Source organism: Haemaphysalis longicornis, unplaced genomic scaffold (assembly GCF_048455015.1).
Source record: "Haemaphysalis longicornis isolate Haplotype H1 unplaced genomic scaffold, Haemaphysalis longicornis Haplotype H1 scaffold_1, whole genome shotgun sequence".
NCBI classification, from domain to species: Eukaryota; Metazoa; Arthropoda; class Arachnida; order Ixodida; family Ixodidae; genus Haemaphysalis; species Haemaphysalis longicornis.
The window spans coordinates 364,406,210-364,421,636 of NW_027526203.1; positions in this window are offsets into that span (position 1 = coordinate 364,406,210).

The window sequence follows — 15,427 nt, forward strand, 5'->3', positions numbered from 1 at the left end:
TCGTGGCGTGGCCGATCGGTGCCACGCGAAGCTCACCCGCCGAGCGTTCGACGGGGAGCCAGGCCTAGAACGGTAGGCTTAACGCCACCGCGGCGTGGTCACACAGAAAGTCCTCTTGAAAACAGAAAAAAGTCCACCCACCGCCACAAACTCGGTATCGATGTGGTCCTGCTGACTTTATGCGTCGAATGACACCAAAATGCTGAAGGTGTGGAGAGAATTTCCGGCCGAAAACATTTCAAGAAGCGCGAGCCGATGTCTCGATGTCCACACTCGTCGGCGTCCCCCTAGCGGTAATAAGAGAGAGAAAAAAAAAAACCTCCAGAGGACCTGGGAAATTCCCGGCCATGCTTATGCGAGGATACATCAATTTCACGTAAGCTCGGCTCACCACTTAAGACAGAAAAATGCTCATAGGCAGCGGCCACTTGATGATACGCAGAGGCAGTGTCCTCGGCCATCCGAGTCTCATCCGCCACACCTTTATGGACCCGAAAATTGCAAGTAGGCTCTGGGTGGCAGGGACCTCGCCTTTTCCGCTTTGTGTACTCCGCGGTGAAGGTATGAGGACGCAGTCTGTACCGACCACTTTCTCTTTATACATTACACTGTTAAAGTCCCCGTAGAGCGGCTTTCCACAATGCTTCATAATGACCAAATGAAGTGGCCTAGTATGCAAATGCGGCGAATGACGGGGCCGAGTATTCACTTTGAGTGAAAGAGGGCATCTTCGCAGGGACATTGCGCAATGCTAAATGTTATTCACGCCTTGCGTGTTTGCGTGTTGTCGCTGCGCACATGCACTTTTTTAGCCAAATTATATGTTCGGCTTCATCATTCGCCGAATTTGCACATTTGGACCCTTCGATTGGTCATTCTGGAGCACTGTGGTGAAGACTACCTGGGGAATTGCTAGACGGCTGCAGCAAAAGGGTGTGAGGCGACAGCATAATTACTACGTCCATATTTTCCCAACCAACACAAGCAAAATGGTTCCCCACAAAAAACACCAAGTGCCGTCTTGTATTTACAATTCTCGGAAAAGCTTGGGATCACGGCGCAGTTGTATAAATACTTTGCGTCCCGTAGCACGACTGCTAGCGTTGAGCAATAACCCAAGTCATCTATAACACCGAGTTAACCCTCGTCAAAAAAAAAAAATCACGAATAGCCAACACGAGCAACAGGAAAATTGTTGACAATAATGCTTCAACCGTTTTGGCGTTGTTCGAAATCATTCCTACGGTAAGTTCCTAGAACGCCAACATTGCTAGCCACCCAACATCAGAGGAACCGAGTGCCTTAAGCACACTCATCTGGATAAGCTCAATGGCAGTAGATCACTGTTGACGTTTCCTTTACCCTGTATCATGATGGAATATCATCATAGAAGGTATTATTATCATCCACTTATTAGCACATCATAGACTTATTAGCACTCAAATTATGTTTAAGACAGTAGCCCTTCTTAGGCTACATAACAGCAAGAACATTGGTGCGTTCGTCCGTCCGTCCGTCCGTCCGTCCGTCCATCCATCCATCCATCCATCCGTCCATCCATCCATCCATCCATCCATCCATCCATCCATCCATCCATCCATCCATCCATCCATCCATCCATCCATCCATCCATCCATCCATCCATCAGTCTGTCTGTCTGTCTGTCTGTCTGTCTGTCTGTCTGTCTGTCTGTCTGTCTGTCTGTCCGTCCGTCCGTCCGTCCGTCCGTCCGTCTGTCTGTCTGTCTGTCTGTCTGTCTGTCTGTCTGTCTGTCTGTCTGTCTGTCTGTCTGTCTGTCTGTCTGTCTGTCTGTCTGTCTGTCTGTCTGTCTGTCTGTCTGCCTGTCTGTCTGTCACTGGATTCAATCACCCCGCCAAAAATCAGTCGAGAGAATGCTTAAGCACAAAAAATATTTACGGATCGATGACCGTTCAGGTTAGTAAAGCAGCTGGCATGGCTCATACATGTACGAGTTATTTAGCGCAAAGGAAGCATCAGGCATACTTGAGGAAAGTGTATAGACCACCGAGAATACCAGTGTTCCTTTAATTGAGACTACACGTTGTATTGGCTTTTGCAATTGCAAAAGGAAACCACTCTGCCTTAAACACCCGCCTCGAAGAGAGGCGGAGTAAAAGAATACAGTAAAACATAAGATGTGCACTCGTGCTCTTCCAAGCAGAACAAAACACAACACATCGAGAAAAAGGTGCGCGCTGCCCGAAAAAAAAGGCACGCTGGCCGAGCGAACGGTGGAAAATGAAAAACCTTCGCTGCATTCATGATTGGAGAGGCATAGGGTGAGGGCTAAGAGGGGCAGAGAGGATCGGCGGTTACGTAGCAGTGGCGGCAGAAGTTGAGGAGGAGGAGGAAGAGGTGGAGGAGGCAAAACGTTTATTGAGAAAAAAAAAACGGTGGGTGGCCTCCTCAGTTAGGAGGCCGCGCGCCGCCGCTGCTCGTGTGGCCCGCTGGATCAGTCTGAGCTGCTCCTGCAGGTCCGAGCTGGTCAACGCGCATTCCCACTGCTCGGGGGTAGGGGAAGGGAGAGGAACAGGGTGTCGAGGGCACAGGAAGACGAGGTGGGCAGTGGTGGCTGGAACTTAACAGTCCGGGCAGTTGTACTCGAAGCGGGAGGGGGAGATGTGGGAGAGGATGGTGGAGTTATAGTATGTGCCAGTTTGTAGTCTGCGCCAGATTCGTGATTCTTCGACGGACAGGGTAGGGTGGGGCGGAGGATACCTTCGGCGAGCGTGGCGGTAGTGTGGTAAGATGTCGGTGAAGCAGGGTGGAAGAGGATGGATAGTGGCCGTCGTAGAGTCCGAGCCGCCTGGCCCTGTAGGGAACGCCCGGAAGTGAAGCTCGCGGGCCGCAGCATGTGCTGCTTCATTCCCAGGGAGAGAGGCGTGTCCCGGGGTCCATAGGATGGTTATTGTAGGTAGGTCGGGAATGGCTTTCAGGAGCTTGAGCGCCGCCGGGGGTACTCTTCCCCGGAGGTAATGTCGGCAGGCTTGTTCAGAATCTGTGTTAGGTGGATAGTGGGTGTGTGGGTGGCCGCCGCGAGGGCAATGGCGGTGGCTTCAGCAGCGGTTGAAGAGAGATGGAGGAAGGTAGCGGCGTTGATAACGGTGCCCTCGTTGTCCGTGACTGATCGTCGTTCAATTAAATTTTCAGTGAAGCGAATTTCGCCTATTTGCCGATTTCGTACAGTGAGACGGCTAGTCATAGTTTGTACATTCTACAGTTCCAACACAGCACAAATGTTTTCAAAATATCTTCCTGACACATTAAGAAGTTGGCAATTACAACTCTTCGGTTATGTGCTGCACAAACGTTATTCAATACCCATCTGCGAGCATGCCCTAAGCGCCGGAGCAGTGGGAGATTTAGGAGCTATTTTGCGTCCACCGACGCCGTACGCCGGAAATGACACCGGACTCAGTTTTTTTTTTTTTCGTACAATAGTGCAATTATTGTATCGCATTATTAATTAACCCAATCAGCGCTGCGTCGAACCGGTAGTGCATGCTGGTGTTAAAAGTGATGGAAAAGTCGGGCGTTGTCTTCCGGACCACAAGTGAGCCGTCTGAGCACAGATATTTGCGGTTCAGGTTAAGGCGGTGGGTCCAGTGGTCGTGACACTCGCAGACGTAGGCATAGAAGCAGACTTTGCTTCGCTACGTTGTGTAGCACCGGAATCGACTTAGCGTTGTCGCAAACGAGCAGTAGAACATATATGGCTGTAGAGTGTCGAAGCAGGAAACCGATAGGGTAATTCATATTGCATTCCCGACTGTTTTCTAAACCTTATCAAAAACAGGGTTAGAAAATTTTTCGAAAATTTTCTAATTTTCTAATTACAAATTATTTGTTAGTATTCACAGTTTTAATGAATCATTACTAATTAACTACTGAGGCTAAAACGCAATCCTCGGGAGACAGCATTGAAGCGTCACAGACGCGACATGCCGTTTTCGTGGTAGGTAAAAACCAGTCAGTACCGGTGCGATGCAGAACATGATTTCGATGATTTGACATGCCACGCCCCGCACCTAAACCAACCCGAAATATGCCGAACCACCCTTATTTACGCAAGAAGGAGTAAAATTGAGCCAAGAGAACATTTTACAATGTAAAAAAAGAAAACTCACTAGTTTTGCAAAAATTTTGTCCCTGCTGGGGCTCAATCCCAGGGGTTCGGTAGCACTCCTAATGAGAAAAATTCTTACTATAACATCAATCCAGAAACTTAAGACACCATAAAACAGCTCGCCTGGGTACCTGGTCACCAGGGAATAGAGGTGAACGAGGCTGCGTACACAGCCACCCGAGCATTTCCCTCCGGAGATCCTTTGACTTCCCGGGCTCTGACCATGCGCCCTTACCTTCCGCACGCTCACCACATTTTCTGAGGTTACAACATACCTGCCCCTCGGTAGCCCGCAAAGGGCCTGGATTGAGCCGAGGAGCGCCATTTTCATGCTGCAGACGGGGTCATAATTGTCATCATCATCGTCAGCCTACTCACGTCCACTGCAGGTCGAAGGCCTCTCCCATTGACGTCCAACCGCTCCTCTCCTGCGCTGCTCGAGTCCACAGTTTAGCCTCGAATTTCTCTATTTCATACCTCCATCGTTATACATTATACACTATACAGCTTCGCAATTCTCAAACACATCAACCCGTCCTGCCCACGAAGGTTAATGTTAGTTTCGCGGCCAGTGGGCAGATACATACCTTATGGTATGGGCCTGTCAATGAAATCCTGCGGACTAGACTCCAAAGTTAAACCAACATGGGAGTGCTAAGAGGCGGCCCTGTCTCGCTGCTCGGACCCTCAGCGGGCTCTTGTCCAGCGGGCACGGGCGGCGGCCCCGACCAATGGGATCCCGGAATAAAAAACACCACCCACGCTAGAGATGTTTATCGCCCTCTCCCTCCCTTTAAGCCTGTCTTGTGCATTGTTAATGTTTTCGCTGCTCCCCCGTAAAAATTTTTGCTTGTGTTTCTGCACAACCAACTGAACGGGCTCATCTTGTTGGTTCACTGTCTTCGAAGTTCGAACCCATAAGAGCGAAGCCCCAACCTCGTGACCTTTCGTGGGCACACGTTTCACAACAATTCGTTAACTAGGCCGCGATATATGCACGGCGTGCTCGTTGCGGACGTATCCTGTGTACGTGCTCAACCAGCTGGAACCCATTTAACGAAGTTGCACGAACAGAGCACGCAGTAATCGTAGAAGGCTCCCGTGTGCGGTACTCGCGCAAAGGGCCGCATGAGCGTGCCCACGCAAAATAATACGTTCACCATCTGCCCGTAACCCAATTTGACTCGCCTTCCCCTCTTCCCGCAACTGCGCGCGTATTCTAGGAGAACTACGAGCAGCGGCCCGAATAAATGCTCATGGCTTAGAGCAGCCTGTGTGAGAACAGTAAACCTTCTGTTACGCCCTTTCGTGGGATGGCAGGAGAATATGGGCGCTCAGACTTCACGCTATGCTTAAAAAGACACCGAAGTGGATTTGCCAAACTTCTGTTTTTGTTTGCATTGCATAGACTGGCCCAAAAAAACACATATTTAGTCATTTATCCGGTCGATAAAGCAGCACTATAAAGCCTGAAAGACAAAAAATACCATGCGACATTTGCGGTGGCCGCAACAACTAACAGCAGTGACGCGTATTCGTGTTGAGATGCGATTGGACAATGTTCAAGATTGGAGTTGTTCAAACCAATTTCGGTTTCGGTTCCGTGCAACAACATGCATGGCATTCGATGTTGTCGTTGGTTGGGCACTCTCAATATCTCATGAATACGCGTAGCGCGCTTCTGCCACGTGTTCGGCTGCAGAACGAGTCAGATAAGCCTGCCAGCATCGCTTAGAATAGTAACGTTCACTAGCCGAGGTGAACGCAAAGGCTGAACGCTCTCCGTGTCACCGGAGACGCTCAACTGCGAGGCGCTTCGCCCCCACCATTGGAGCTTTCCTCGCTCTTGCCTGTGTCGTAAGAGGCATGTTCGTACCAGACTACCAGGCCTACAATTGGCTGATTCGTCACTGAGCCCGCAAGCTGTCGATGCTCACCTCAACTCCACGCCAACGAGAACTCGCCAGCCTGTCAGTATACCTCTGAACACAGTCAGCCAACTTGCTCGTGAAGCAATGAAGGTTGCAGCTCAGAGTGCTGAATGTAGCGTATGAAACATTACCTAACTAACAAATAACTAAAAATAAAATACTAGCACAATCGAGGATTCGAATCTGCTTATTGAGACGCACTACATACGGCACTTCAAATCACTCGGCCATACCACCTATACGGTTGGCGGGGGAAAATATGAAGTATTTATCGTATAGGCTGTTTATTTATTTTTTTAGTTTCGGCATACCCAGCAGCTTAGATGAGTATTTCTTAATTAAAAAATGCTTGTGCACTAAGCGTCCGCCAAATCCACACGTATATCTTTTAACTAGCGACTGCGTTCTTTAGGCAGGAACGCAGTCGTAAATGCGTGGTCGTGCTGCTGGCCGCTGTGCTAGTTCCCCCTGCGCAAAAAGTTATTCCCGTAGCTTGATTTTACGCTCCAAAATTAAAGTTTCGGTTGATTTCAATTCCGCATTACCTATATTTACTTCGCTGACTCTTCGCCCGCCTTCAAGTGGCCTTATATTTTCTACAAGCGTACCAGTCGCACAGGCCTACGGAGCTTGATTACAGCTCCAGCGAAGCGTCGCATGCGTGCATGTGTGGAGCTACTTTGACTTCCTACTTAACTAAGCTTGATACACTCTACCAACTAACAAACTAAAGCCACATTCTTCCTGGCGCAAATCTTGTCGTGGCTTAGTTTCAACACAGCGAACAAATTGCGACGACCCACCAGCAGCAACTGCCTGCGGCCGTCGAACTGACCCTGTCGGTGGGTCGGCGAGCCGCGCAGAAGGCGCAGTCAGGCCAAGCCTGTAAGAGTAAGCGCCGTAGAAACGTCAGCAAGGAGAATGCGAAGAGGAGGGCAACACTTTCGAATTGATTTTGAACGAACCCAGAGTGTTCGAAAGGTCAATTTCAGCAAGAAGTGGTCAAGAAGTGGCCAATTAGCGCAAGTTTTTCAATGATGTTTTGAAATCCCTTCAGTGTCCCTTTAACTTCTGAACCTTATCCGCCTTCGAAACCAGCAGCCTGCTTGTGCGTCCGTTCATTGCTTGCCGCCTGAGAAAAGAGGGGCTCTTCAGCTACCCCTGGATAGTCAAGGGGTTAAAATATTTATATGTTCGTGTGCTGGGCAAAGGTAAAGTTAGTTACGTGAGGCACGTGTGCGCGAAAAATGCACGATCTCTACTCCCAGAGAATGTGCAGCTCTGCGGGTGGCCTTCGCCTTCATCATCGAGTGAATGGTCTGTTTTCACAGAAAAACTTTTGTTTGACAATCATATTCTGCATCTCCAAGCACTACAGGCTCACTGTCGGGTAACACTTACACTGGCTCCCTGCCCTTTGGGGAATAACCCGTAAGCATTTTGACAAATCTGCATGGCCGCCTGAACGCACCCCCACTAGACTCCAAAGACCAGCATTTTTTTATTGCACTTGCCCTCTTAGTTCAGTTCTGCGCCTTCTTTTTCAAAAATTATAGCTTGGTTCCTCATAGGTCGGCTCAGCCTACCAACACGTTTATTAGTTCTGCGATTCTTCAAGTACGACGTGACAAAAAGGCGCATGAAGGGTGCGTATATATAGGCGGCCAGGTTTGTCAAATATACAACCGGTAACTTCAACGTGGACATCGCCGCTTCAATCGCCCATGACTTGCATGCTCCGGAGATAGCCTTGCCATTCACCGAAAGGATGCTGCTGTCCTTGCATCCAGCGGAGCATGGAGCATGCACTTATCACTGGGCAGAGGCATCCCATCGTATGCAGTCCGTTATTCCGTCACCCACAAAGCAATTTCAAGGTCATCATCATAATCATAATATTAGTGTTTATTTCGCAGAAATTGGTACGGTTTCCATTTTAAAAGCTGCCGTGGCAGCTTGAAGAAGCCCCGTACTTGGCAAAGATACCGCTTGGACCAGGGGCCGGAAACTTCGGCTAGTTTCGGTATCGCAAAATGAAGTGCCGCCATGACGCGGGTAGCCAAGCGAAAATTCGGCAGCTGCTGCATATGTGGCTTTATCTTTTCAACATACGCAGCAAGTAAAATGATTCTATTATGTGTAGAAATAAAATGTGTTCTTGGCTGTTTCCTTTTTTGGCACCCTTTTTATTTATTTAGCCGCTTCATTCGTTCCGCCGACGGGCGGCGCTTTCGTTCTTATATCTTCTGCTGCCATCCTGTCGGTCTGCTCCTGCCGCTTTCACTGTGCGCACGTGTAGACGTTTTGTGGTATGCCTTGAAGGTGAAAATTGTGGTGTCTGGAGTGCGAACGAGCTCAAAATGCCAGAGAAATTCGGAAAAGGACACAACGCGTGCTTCGACGCTGTGCGGTGCGACAACTCGGGAAGGAATAGCACAGCGAAATTTTTTTACTCCCAACGGACGGCAGGTCAGCACACTTTCTATTCAGTCAAAGATATAAAGAAGCAAGCGCTATGCTTATCAAAAAAGCTGCAGGGCGGACCGAAACATCTGCTGTTGCTTCATAGTGAATTTCTTTTTGTTTGGTACAACGCATTTGTCAGTAATGTTGTAAGCATGTGAAGCTACTTGTCCACAGTTTCTGATTAGCCGATATATGCCAGCGGACACGCAGACGGAAATTTCGCATCGGTATCGGTTTGGTGAGCGGTTGCTCTTCATTTTCTTTCCACGAGAGAAACGGTTGGGAATTATGTTCACCTAATGTGCTTAAATGCTTCTTCGACGAACTGCTTTCGCTTTAGAGCGTTCCGACGATCAGTTTCTTATAGTGACACTACCACCTTGGAATGCTCATTAACACGAAAGAAGCCCCAAAAATAATTTACATGGCAGCTGACCGCTTGCATTCCGTGTTACGAGAACTTCGAATTACCTGCGCGATGGCCGAGCGGCGCATCGCTGTTCAACCTGTGCTAGGAAACATTTTTTTTTGTACTTTGTTGGCACTCTCAATATTTGTTTCGCCTTTACGTGTTGTTTATTGATATCCATGGTGGTATTTCTTCCATTTACTGGGGGTGATGTATGGCGAAATTACGCAGAAAATTCGCTAGCTATAAGAGGTTTTCTGGGCTAGCAACTTTACGATAATAAGAATATGGAGTGGTTTTTATTGGTGGCAAAATGAGCTGATCATCTCACTTCATAATCATTTTATTGTTCACAAAAGCGTATTTTTTTTTAAACATCGTTTCTGTAGAATTGTATTGTGTTCAGCAAATGAACGTGGTGACCTCTGGAGCAATTTTCTGTATACGACAAATTGTGCGAAGATGCCTCTTATATTGGTGTAACCGACACAGAATGCGGACATTTGTACTTACTATACGAGATACACAGCTCTGTGCTATTGCGGCATGTATTGAACTTCGGTTGCCATACGTTGCTAATAAAATCAGCGAATAAACCGCAATTCTCGCCTACTAGTTTTTCGGCCCCAAACAAAATTGCCACGCTTCAGGGCGTGCTGGCTCTCGCGTATTCAATTAAAGGGGTCCTGAAATGCCTTCCGCCGATGCATGGATGTACATGTAACCAAATAAAGCAATGTATTAGCAATCTCCTCCTGCAAGAATTTTGTTAAAGCGATGAGTATTAGCTGAGAAATCGTAAATCAAAAACCGCGAATTATCGTCGCGCCGTATTTCCTCCTCCTTTCAACTGTTTCTTCGCTGTTGGCCTGCCCTCCCATGATGCTCCGCTCCTCAGCGGTGACGTACTTCCGCTATTGCGCTCCCACAGACTGCCGTCTGCTACGGGCCAGCTCTTTCGGCTTTTTCATCTCTGTAGACACAATGGAGACAGGCTGGAAAAGCGAACGAATGACCTGGCCGCATGTGTGCGGCCTGGCCTTGCCCTTTCGCGGTGTACGCAGCTGCAGGGCTGCAGTTGATATCGGCGGCGAACTCGCAGCCGCGTGGGGAGAATCGTGCGCTCGTTCCCTTTGGTGCACCGCGCACTGTTTATCCAAAAAGCGCGGTCTCAGATGTGGCCCCGCTGGTGCCGGGTGTTATTTTGCGGTGGTTGTAATTCCTACTACCGGCGGCATGTGAAAAAAGACATTTTCAACCAACACAGAACCCGTGCACAAAACGCGCCGGATCGGATCGCTTTATCAGCGGCGATGTACGTGAAGGCGAAGAGCAAACCAACGCTGCACTCGATCAGCGAGAACCCGTGTTCTGACAAGCTGCACCCATGTGTTGCATTCAACACTGACGGGAAAGCGTTTGTTTGCACTTGTTTGGATAGTCGTAAAATGTCCAAACACTCCGGCACTCCGCTAGCAGATCAGCCGGCGAGACATTTCGGAAAACATTTGACAGATGGCGCCGTATGCATGAGTGTGTCGCTACGCAAAACTGATGAGACGCTCTACTAAAACTCCCATCGCGGTGTCACGTAGCGGGACGCAAAAATTTAGCGTTTAGCGTATGCAAAGGCCACAAACGCTGTACTAAAACTCTATTAGCAGCAAAATAGCGTGCGTATGTGAAACCGCTTGCGTTTACAAAGCTGCACGCCGAGCGCGTACGTTTCAAACCTAGTGACATCGTTTAAATACACTGGCAAGCACAGTGTAACGTAGTCAGATATCAACCGTATGCTCAGGCGACAAGCAAGAGCTTGTTTTATGTGGGGCGGAGATTGCGCATAAAGGCCCGTTCGCACTTGCGACGAAAGCGAGTGAGAGCGGAAGGAATTCCGTCGCTTTGTCGCGCGACGATCGTTTTTGTCGAATGGTCGGGACAAATTTTGGTTGCGCGACAGAATTCCCGTCGCTTTCGCTCGCTTTCGTCGCAAGCGGGAATGGAAAGTTCTGCCGCTGCCGTCTGCTACGCAGCTCGGAGGTAACCGCGCGATCTGCTCGGGCCGGATGAACACGCACACTCCCGCACGGCAGCGCCCCAAGCGGCAGACGGCCGCGTACATCGCTCCCGGCGCCCGCCTGGAGCCCGCCCTCGGCACACTAGCAACTCTAGCCAGTATATTTCAGGCACTATAATGGAGGAAAGATTTTTTGCTTCCGATGAACCTAGTTCTTTGCCCCTGTGTTTTTAAATACGTGAAGTGGTTAGCACGTCGTCCTCACGCAGCTCTGTATCGTCGTAGCATCGCTGATTGTCCGAACGAAGCTTGCAGCTAAGCCAATGCAGCGACCGAAGCTGTGTGTGTGTGTGTGTGTGCATCGCCTCCTGTGTGTTGTGGACGCGTTCGTTTCGCGATGAAATGCGACATTGTACTTCTGCGGGTGGATAGTGCTTCCCATGGTCTGGATTATCTTTCTCGAACGACGTACCACTCAACCTCGCATGGGGTATGTGCAGTGTGCCTGGCTAAAAGCCTTCTCGCTTGCGCGCCAGAGTTGTGACTTGCTGCTCGTCCACGCAAACCGGGTGTGAGGTGAGTGCCGTATTTACGACGGGCAGGAGGAGGCAACTCATCGTCTGTCAATCGCGGTTCAGACTTGCAACGCATGTTGTGACGTTGCGTTCGTTCGAAACGCATCTCTGGATTGTTTTGAAGTTGAATAAAATGTATGCGTCAAACCCGGGCATTCGGCTCAGGGCGTTCTCTGCGATTGCACCAAAGAAGTGCCACGGGACTTTCTTTATGGTACGTACTCACGTAAGATAAAATCCACGTCGTGTTATGGCCGTGTTGCATTCAATACAAACGGTTAAGCGTTTGTTTACACTTGTTTCGTTTGTCGTAAAATGTCAAAGCACTCCGGCACTCCGCTGGCATATCAGCCGGCGAGCCGACGCTGAGCAGACGACTCATCTCTTTGCCGGAAGTGCGTGAAAAAGCCGCCCAATAGCAGGATGTCTAGCTCATGACGAACATCTGGGAATCGATGATGTAGACATGTGAAGATGGCGGCGTCCAAAAACACGAAGGAAAGGGTGAGAAAAAAGCGACAAACTTTGCAACAAAAGCGTGAGCTTTCCGCTGCGCGTAAAAGAGTAATACTTGGCACAGGTGACGTTGGCGACCCAATCTAGCGATTGCGCTAGTTCATTTAGTGTGCTCAAAATGCCTTTCAGGGCCCCTTTAAGAAAGATATCCAAACAAATGGTTTGTGCGCATGATTAGAGCATGAGCAAATTAGCAACTGCGCTCGTCTAATGGAGGCGAAAAGCAAAAACGCTGGAGTGCGAGATTTCGGCGCACGTTAAAGATCCCCAGGTGGTCAAAATTAATACGGAGCCTTCCACTACGGTGCGCCTCATCGCCTGCGTTGCGTCGGCGCGTAAAACCCTACAATTAGAATCAAATTAGCAAATGAAAGCTGTCAAAAACAAGATGTGCAGCAGCAACACAATCTGAAGAGCAAAATGCAAGCGGTGTTTGTTCGCGCTTGCAGCAAGACAGTCGCGCTCGTTCAGCCCGTAGCAGATCGCGCATCAACGAAAGCGTTGCCATAGCAGCATCGGTGATTTTTTGTTGTTTTTTGGTTTGACAGTTTGGCCTACCAAGCACCAGGGGACAAATTGGTGCTAGTGGCGCAATTATCGGTTACCTGGGAGGTATAGCAGCTGACCTAGCCGTGCTTGGACTCTCCGAGCGGGAGTTGGACGAAGCGTTACTATATACATGGTTTGTAGATGAACGTGGCCTGCACGCGGCACTTCTCATTCTAGCTAAACCAGTTAGTGCACTTGACCACTCTGCCCACATTGCGTTGTACGCGAAGACCTGCAGCACCTCATCTGTCAATGCGCGTGATTCTGAGCATACACTACAACTGATGGACGTATCAGGTCCATAGTCCTGTACCAAATGTGCTTCTCGTGCGACAGAGGCTCTTATGGGGCGCCTATAAACCACAAGTCTTTAATAGACCCTAATAACAAATCATGTGCACATCATCATCATCACCGTCGTCGTCATCGTCATCGTCGTCGTTATCTTGTCGTCACCGCATTCACATGGTGTGGGAAGTTAGCCATTCTTGATCGGCTGACATCGCCATTCCCATTAACCCCTTACGTATTTTATTTTTTGTCAAAATTTTCTTACTAAAAGTGCCTATTTTTTTCGAATCTTATGTTGCTAAAGAGCAACTTTTCGGTGTTGAAAAACACATACCATATTCTAAGTCAAAGCAACTGAGCTCCGTTTATTTTTGAACATGGCATAGGAAGCCATCTGCCCACTCCTAACGGAATACAAACAAAAAAGTGACGCAGCTTGCACTAGTGGTGCAAGGCTGGAGAAACAGCAGAGTTGGTGGCCCTTCTCTCTTAGTCGTAGACCCGGCTGCTGCTGTACCTCATATGGATTTCCCAACTTTGAACTGAAAGTTCTGCGTGACTGGCAGGCCCGGATCCTTTTGTCCGTAGCCTTTCACAACTCTCCCGAACTGGACCGCGTTGGCACGCGCTAGAACCCGCGGCAACCGGCTTCGCGAACTCGGCTTCTGTAGCACGAACTCGGCGTCTGCGCTCCCCACTACTGGCGCAAACGCACGTGAACTGGCGAGGAGGACAGCACGCGAGAGATCACGCCACGAACGCTGGGCAGAGCGTTCTCGAAGGTCGAGCTGGCCGAGGCCGGGTGCTCCTGACGAGGCGCGCACGCGCACGTGCGCTCGCTATTTTTCTTGGTATTTTTGGGAGCTCCTCACGTGGCGCAAGTCCACGAGCAAGCTTGGACGACGCCTGGCACTTCTCACGAGGCGCATGCTCAAGTGCGCTCGGCTGGACTGAGTTTTCTGGGAACGCTCCACGGCGTAACTAAAAGCTTAATGCTGTGTAAAGAAAACAGTCGCAAACGCCTCATCATTCTTCACTTGCGTAAGGTAATCGACCTTTGACTATTTCCCTCGGGTGCTCCACCACGGTTTGGAGACGTCCCGGTTGGCACTGTGCCCTCTGAGAACGCTTCGTTCGACTCGACGGGGCGAGAGGCCTCAAGGTAGTATACACAATGGTATTTGAAGTAAAGGGCGTGACGGAAGCCCGTCCGGTCGTGACGTCACAAATAAAAGGACAGGGCGGCGATCACAAAGTCAATAAGTCAAAGTTTCTGCGGTTCGACTCCCCCACGGCAGGCCTGATCGCACTGAAAGAAAAAACGGAAATGTTAGCCTTATGCACGGCTCACTACACTGACTTTGTGACGTCACAAAGTGTAGTACCCAAAGGCGAACGGGGCGTCGTCCCCTTTCACGTTTCTGGCGTTTTCTGCCTTATTAAAGGGGCCACGCAAACAAAATACAAGTTTGTTTTAATCGAAAGATTTTGTTTTATAGTGCCCCCAGCGCTTGTCCGGAAGCAAACGACGCTTTATCCACTGGGAAATTAATCAATTTAAGTTAAAATTTTGGTTCTCCCGCCAAATCGTGTTTTCCTTACTTCTGCAATGATGTCACAAGAACAGGTCTTCAGGCGGAACCTATAGTGCGCCATTAGGCTCTGCTGCCGCCTGCGGAGTTTTGTTTACCATCAGTCCTCCTAAATGGCACCAGCCACCATACCGTGTCGGGCCGTTTTCTGTCTTTGCTTTGTTTTTGACCGTATTTGCACCTGACTTGTCTTTGTTAAGGTAGAAAATCATCGTTTCGTGAGACATGGTGTTCGCTCGACAATATGCTCACGTAAGACACCGTCGCTTTCGCCAATCGGCCAGTGTCCGCGCTGCCGTGCAGCTAAAACAAGCATAGTGCGCGAAGTACCAACAGCACTACGCATCGGTACTTCTATGTTTACGTGTACTTTCGTAACTTCCACTCTTTACCCCACCATTCTGACTGCTATAAAAAGAATGTGCTCTAAATTTAAGCGCAAATAGCTCGTTAGGCAAGCTTATAAGGCATGCCTAGTTTGCGTTCGCTTTTGACGGCCTCAGCCAATCGAAGAGCTGGCTGGTATGACATCATAGGCTCTGTTGCGGGCAATGAGCTAGTGGGTCGCATAGCCATTCCCCTTCTTCCTAATTACATTGCTTGTTTGAGCGAAGTTTACGTTAAAAGCGGCATCGGTATGATTCTAACGAGGCAATTTTTCGAATGAACCAAACTTGTGTTTCGTCGTCATGGCCCCTTTAAACAACTGCTAGTTGCGAGAATGGTGTATTCAGATTCTCGGCACCGTGTAATCCATCGATGCAAGCCGACTTGTTACCATCCTTTAGTGTCCCCTTAAGTACGTCTTTCACCGGAGTACGTATACGGTGCGCGCATAGAGTGGGTTGTAGTTTCAGCCCAACCTCTGCCAAACTAAGTTTGTTTGAAAGGGTAAAGATTCAATAATGATTTAAAAGCAATAAATTACTCATCT